Raw genomic sequence first — 7457 nt, 5'->3', positions numbered from 1 at the left:
GCATTTCCGACAAAGGAACAAAGAACACCTGGGACCACGGCCACATCAGCAAATGTGTAAGGTTTAAACAGTGGTTGAAGTCTTTTGTGAAGAAACATAATAACAGCATATTGCTGGCTTTGTACATTTGTAGAAGACAAAATGTATGACGAGAGTAGCAGTAAGGTCATGAGTAGAGAAATGGAAGTTTACTAGTGTAAGTTTCTTCTACGAAACGTGAAATGGCGTATCCTTAAGTGTAGACTGTGATAAGATAAAGTTGTATACTACAATCTAGAAAACGCCCACAGAAGCAGTAAAGAGGACTAATAAGCCAAGAGAGATAAGATGGAATCATGAAAAACAAGTAATCCAAAAGAAGCCAGAAAAGGGGGATAAAGAGCACAGAGATGGACGAAACAGATAGAAAACAAATAGCACGATGAGCTTAAACCTGATCAAAACTACAATGGAATGTAAATGATCGAAACACCCAAGTGAAAATCATAGATTGACAGACTGGATAAAAATGTAAGAGTCGACTGTCTTCTGTCCGCAGGAAATTCACTTTACATATACAGATAGATGAATAGATTAAAAGTGAAAGGAGGGAGCGTAGCATGCCATGCTAATACTAATGCAAAGAAAGCTGGAATCACCAAATAACCATTAGACAAAGTGGATTTAAGAGTGAAGAATATTACCAAGAATGAGGAAGCTCATTTTGTAATGAGAAATGTTTCATCGAGAAGACAAAACAGTCCCAAACCTGTACACAGCTAATAACTGATCTGAAACACACGGGAACAGACTTGGCGAGGAGACAGAGACCCAATCACACTCAGAGATTTCATCCTTTTCGACCATCTATGAGAGCGATTAGACAGAAAATCAGCATGGACGTGGAAGACTTGAACAACACTATCAGCTACCTTGACCCAATGGACCTTTACAGGACACTCTACCCAAAACTGGCAGGAATACACAGATTTTGGCATGCGTACGCATGCAGAATATTTACCAAGACTGATGATACTGGGAGCCATACAATCAGTCTTGATACATTTAAAAGGATTCAAATCCTAGCAAATATGCCCTTTGACAACAACGGAATTAAATTAGAAATCGGCAACAGAAAAGTCTCCAGAAAATCCCCACATAATTGGAAACGAAATAACACACTTGTAAAATAATCCATGGATCAAAGAAGAAATCAAAACAGAAATTAGAACGTTTTAGGAACTGGATGCAAATGAAAACACAACAATATTTGATTTGTGGGACTCTATAAAAGCACTACTTAGGGGAAAATTGGTAGCAGTAAACATATACATTAGGAAAGAAGAAAGGTCTCCGGTCAACAATCTCAGCTTCTACCTTAAACGAGAAAGGTATGTGCGTTTTATTTTTTATTTATTTATTTATTTTTTTTTAAAGTTTTTAAATTTATTTTTGGGACAGAGAGAGACAGAGCATGAACGGGGGAGGGGCAGAGAGAGAGAGGGAGACACAGAATCGGAAACAGGCTCCAGGCTCCGAGCCATCAGCCCAGAGCCCGACGCGGGGCTCGAACTCACGGACCGCGAGATCGTGACCTGGCTGAAGTCGGACGCTTAACCGACTGCGCCACCCAGGCGCCCCAAGTATGTGCGTTTTAAACACAGGTTTACATATATTGGTGAAAAAGTTATTTATAGTAGCTCTAAACTGGCAACAAAAACTGGGCAGAGAGAGAAAGTGGACGGAGGCGCTAGAGTGAACAGACATGGACTTTATATGTTTTATTAAGTTTTTTATGTTAATTCCGGTTGGTTAACCTACAGTGTTACATTAATTCCAGGTGTATACTATAGTGATTCAACAATTCCATACATTAGTGCTCGTCAGGATAAGTGTGCTCTTTAATCCCCATCACCTATGTCACCCATCCCCCCCCCCCCCCACCTCCCCTCTAACCATCTATTTGTTCTCTACAGTTAAGAGTCTGATTCTTGGTTTGTCTTTCTCTCTTTCTCTTTTTTCCCTTGGCTCATTTGTTTCGTTTCTTACATTCCATTTGTGAGTGAGATCGTATGGTATTTGTCTTTCTCCGATGGACCTATTTCACTTAGCGTGATACTCTCTAGCTCCATCCATGCTGCTGCAAATGGCAAGATTTCATTCTTTTTTATGGCTGAATAATACTCCATATATATCTTTGTCCATTCATCAATCAATGGACACTTAGGTTGCTTCCAAATCTTGGCTATTATAAATAATGCTGCTATAAGCATAGGGATTGCATGTATCCCTTTGATTTAGTGTTTCTGTATTTTTTTTTAAATAAATACCCAGTAGTGTGATTACTGGGTCATACAGTAGTTCTATTTTTAACTTTCTGAGGAACCTCCATACTGTTTTCCACAGTGGCTGCACCAGTTTGCATTCCCACCAACAGAAAAAGAGGGTTCCCCTTTCTCCCCATCCTTGTTAACACCTGTCGTTCCTTGTGCTGTTGACTTTAGCCATTCTGACGGGTGTGAGCTGATATCTTGATTTGCATTTCCCTGATAACAAGTCATGTTGAACATCTTTCCATGTGTCTGTCGGCCATCTGTATGTCTTCTTTGGAGAAATGTCTGTGTCTTCTGCCCATTTTTAATGGATTATTTGTTTTTTGGATGTTGAGTTGTATCAATTCTTTGTATATTTTGGATACTAACCCTTCACTGAATATGTCATTTCCAATATCTCCTCCCATTCCATAGGTTTTTCAGTTTTGCTCATTGTTCCCTTCACTGTGCAGAAGCCTTTTATTCTGATGAAGTCCCAGTAGTTTAATTTTGCTTTTATTTTCCTTGCCTCAGGAGACATATCTAGAAAAATGTTGCTATGGCTGATGTCAGAGGAATTACTGTTCATGGTTTCTTCTAGTATTGTTATGGTTTCGGGTCTCACAGGTTTTTAGTGCATTTTGAATTTATTTTTGTGTATGGCATAAGAAAGTGGTCTAGTTTCATTTCTTTTGCATGTGGCTGTCCAGTTTTCCCAGTGCCATTTGCTGAAGAAAGTCTTTTTCCCATTGGATATTCTTTCCTGCTTTGTTGAGGATTAATCAACCATATAATTGTGGGCTTATTTCTGGGTTTTCTATTCTATTCTGTTCTATTGATCTATATGTCTATTTTCCTGCCAGTGCTATACTGTTTTGATGACTACAGCTTTGTAGTATAACTTGAAGTCTGGAATTGCGATGCCTCCAGCTATGTTTTTCTTTTTCAAGGTTGCCTTGGCTATTTGAGGTCTTTTGTGGTTCCATATACATTTTAGGGTTGTTTGTTCCAGTACTGTGAAAAATGCTGTTGGTGTTTTGGTAGAGATTGCATTTAATCTGTACATTGCTTTGGGTAGTATAGACATTTTAACAGTATTTGTTCTTCCAATCCCTGAGCATGGGATGCCTTTCTGTTTCTTTGTGTCATCTTCAATTTCTTTCCTCAATGTTTTATAGTTTTCAGAGTACAGGTCTTTTACCTCTTTGGTTAAGTTTATTCCTAGGGGCTCTATTAGTGCTTTATTATTTTTGGTGCAATTGTAAACGGGATTGTTTTCCTAATTTCTTTTCATCAGACATGGACTTCAAAGTAACCATCATCGACGTGCTTAAGGCAACAGGAAAAAGATCAAGAAAATGCATAAAAAGGTGGAGAATTTCAAAAGAGAACTGGAATTCCATTAAAAATAATCCAACAGGAATTCTAGAGCCGAAAAAGACAGTATCTGAAATGAAAGGACTCACTAGAAAGATTTAACAAAAGATTAGACAAAGTGGAAGACAGATTTATTGGGTGATGATGGCATCTACTTCCAGCCTCTCACTTTCAACCTTCCTGTGCCCTTCAGCCATTCCTCTGTGTAGAGTGTCCACCTGGTCAACAGCACACAGTGGGTCTTGATTTTTACCAAGCCTGACATTTTTGTCTTTTAATTGGAGTGTTTATCCCATTACATTTAATAAAATGGACTTATGGTTAGCTTTAAGTCTACCATCGTACCATGTTTTCTATATGTTCCATTCTGTTTCTTTTTCCTTAACCGACCTTTCCTACTTTATTTGAGAATAATCAAGTATTCGTACATTTGACCCGTTAGATGTTTAGGTAGGCATTTTTGTATCACTTCAGTGGTTTTATAGGCTAGAGATTTCAATATGCATTTCTGATTTGCTACAGTCTCCCTTAAATTCACACTTTTATCCCTTCCCAGACAGTGCAAGAATGTTAGAAAAGCTTTGCTACAATTTTCCCCTTCTGCCCTGTATGCTGACGTTTTCACATATTTTTACTTCTCTTTTATAAGTTTTAAACGGTTAACATATATTCATAAAAGCAATGTAAATATATATTTAACCACTTACTCCTCATATTCCTCATTCTTTCCCATAATTCTGTGCCTCCCTCTGGGACTATTTCCATTTGGTCTAAAAAAACTTGCTTAGTATTTCTTGTATACTAAGCTACTAAGCTGGTGACAAAATCACTTCGCTTTTGTTCGTCTGAAAATTTTGTTCATTTCACCTTCATCTTTTTCTTTCTTTTTTTTTTTTTAAAAAGAACTTTTTATTTATTTTTAATCATTTATTTTTTTCTTGTAGTCATTTCCAGGGATCTTAATGACTTCAGTGTCTTTAAGGCTCGTAACATGGCATTACTATGGCCGGCGTTTTTTAAATTTCTGCAGAAACACATTCAGGTAAAAAGATTCATTGGCCGGCTTAAGAATTTTATATATTGAAACAACTATAGGTTTATTGGAGGTTGCGAAGGTAGCACACAGAGGTCTCACATGCTCTTCCTTCAATGTTTCCAGTAGCTGCATCTTGTATAATTATGGTGCCTATCGCAAGCAGAGAACTGACATCGGTGTGATGTGTATGCGCAGTTGTATACCATCTTGTTACACGTGTAGGTTCACACAATCGTTTCTGAAGTTGAGACACAGAACCATTCCATCACCACAAAGATCTGTTGGTGTCCACATTTTGCCACCTTGAGTGAAATATAGAAAACTTCCTCCCTTTCGGTCCCTTTGCCTCCCCTGTTTCTAATAGAATTATCTTAAGGATTTCCTCTACACACATTGAAATCTACACCTGGCAGTGTTACACCTTTTGGTTTGGCCATCAAACATAATTTAGAAAACTCAAGAGAGAAGAAAACTCTATTGCATTTACTCTTTATTTGCTCCTGATGCCGTTCCTTTTTCCTTTCTGATCTTCCAAGATTCCTTTTTTTTTTTATCATTTCCCTTCTGTTTCAAGAACTTCCTTTGGCCAGTCTTTTAAGATCCGCTGGTATAAAATTCTCTTAGCTTTCCTTCACCTTAGAGTATTTTACTTCCCATTCCTTCTGGAAGGAATTTTGCCTGATACTTCCCATTCTTTCTGGAAGGAATTCAGAGCTAACAGTTCTTTGTTTTTAGTGCTTGAAAAAACGGGTCCCTTCCTTCCAGCCTCCCTGGTTTCTGAAGAGAAATCCACTGTCACTCAAGCTGGCTTCCTCCCATAGGTTACATGTCATTGCTCACTGCTTCAAGATTTTTCCTTGGTCTTTAGTTTTCTGAAGTTTGATCAGGATGTGTTGTGGTGTGGGTTTCTTTGGGTTTATCAGGGTGGGTGTTGGCTCAACTTCTTGAATGGGTAGGTTTATGTCTTTTGCCAAATTTGGGATGCCTTCAGCCATATTTCTTTGAATGGTTTTCTGGCTCTGTACTCTTTGCTCTTTCCTTCGGGGACTCCAATGACATGAATGTTAGACCTTTTGTTATTATCCCACAGGTCCCTGAGGGTCTGTTCATTCTTTGGCGTTCTATTTTTTCCTCTGTTCAGATTTGTTGCTTTCGGTTTTTTCTACCCCCATGTTCACTGATTCTTTCCTCTGTCCTATCCATTTTTCTGTTGACTCCATACAATGAGATTTTAATTTGGGTTAATATATCTTTTAGTCCCCGAATTGCCGTTGGGATCTTCTTTCTATTTTCTGTTTCTTTGCTGAGACTTCCTATACTTTTATTTGTTTCAAGCGTGTTTGTAATTGCTCATTACGATGAGCTGCTTTAAAATCCCTTCTGGATAATTCCAACACTAGTACCATCATCTCCTTCTTAGCGTCTATTAATTGTTTTCTCACTCACTCGATGTGCTCCTGGCTCTAGGATAATTCTGGCTTTTCTATTAGATCCTGAATATCTTGGAAATTATGTCTGAAACTCTGGATATTGTCTCACACGTTCCATTGCTGTATTCTCATTTTTTTTCTCCTCCAGTTTTTCGGGCTTCATTTTGGTCAATTCCTACGGACTTGTCTTGAAGTCCACTAATCCTTTTTCTTTACGCTGTGTCAGATAATGAAGTTTTAAATTCTTGATTGCCATCTCATTCTTTTCTAGAGACTCCATTTATCTGTTGAAATTCCCCATCTTTTAATACATGTTGCCTATCTTCTGCTCTAATCTGATTTTTAAATATTTATAATAGTTATCTTAAAGCTTTTGACTGCTAAATTCAGCATCAGGGTCATCTATTGGTCTGTTTCCTGTGACAGTTTTTTCCCCCCTGATTTGGGGGTCACATCTTCCTGCTTCTTTGCATGTCTTGCAAATAGTGACTTTATGCTGAGCATTTTCTTAAAAAAAAAACAATAAAGGCTAAAATAAATAGTAATTTTCCCCCAGAGACAGTGTGCCCTTTTCCCTTTTACACAGGTAGAATTAGGAGTTTGGTCGGGTCTGGGTTACTGGTCTGGTTAGTTTGAGTTCACCTCTGGTTCTGAATATTTTGAGGGTATGGTCTGTTCTGTTTGCATAAGAGATTTCTTCCTCCAGCAGGACATTGGTATGTAAACACCACAAGATTATTTTTTATCTCTGTGATTCACTCTGGATTTTCTCTGACTTTCTCTTTTGCTCTTAATACCACCTATTGAATTTTTAATTTTAATATTTTTCATTTTTAGAACTTCCATTAGACTCTTTTAAAAGTACAAATCCCAGGTCCTCAGTGATTTTCCCTCTTTCCTTGCACATATGAATCAGAGTTATTTTAAAATTCTTTCATTGCTAGCCTCAAATGTCTGAATCATCTGTGATTCAAAACTTCACAAAAATCATTTATGATTCAAAACCTATTGTTATTATTATTATAGTTTTGGTCTCTTTTGTCATTTTGTGTCTTCACCAAAATGAAACTTTTGGTTTTCAGTCATTTGGTCCTTTATTTTAAAAATAAATTTTTAAAAAATGTTTATTTTTGAGAGTGAGAGAGAGATAGAGTGCGGGTGAGGGAGGGGCAGAGAGAGAGGGAGACACAGAATTGGAAGCAGGCTCCAGGCTCTGAGCTGTCAGCACAGAGCCTGATGCGGGGCTCAGACTCTAGAACCACGAGATCATGACCTGAGCTGAAGTCATATGCTTAACTGACTGAACCACCCAGGCATCTCGAT

General features: G+C 37.9%; 1 non-coding gene across 1 annotated transcript; it reads right to left on the bottom strand.

Moving 5' to 3' along the window:
* Positions 1–4604: 4604 nt before the first annotated feature.
* LOC131518520 (small nucleolar RNA SNORA33) lies at positions 4605–4734 on the bottom strand. Its single transcript, XR_009265190.1, has one exon. It is a non-coding gene; the product is annotated as a small nucleolar RNA SNORA33 (small nucleolar RNA).
* Between the last annotated feature and the right edge of the window lie 2723 nt (positions 4735–7457).

The sequence above is a fragment of the Neofelis nebulosa genome, chromosome 7, assembly GCF_028018385.1.
Source record: "Neofelis nebulosa isolate mNeoNeb1 chromosome 7, mNeoNeb1.pri, whole genome shotgun sequence".
Classification (NCBI taxonomy): Eukaryota; Metazoa; Chordata; class Mammalia; order Carnivora; family Felidae; genus Neofelis; species Neofelis nebulosa.
Note: the sequence above shows the minus strand (reverse complement) of the source record. Positions and strands in the feature narration are given on the sequence as shown.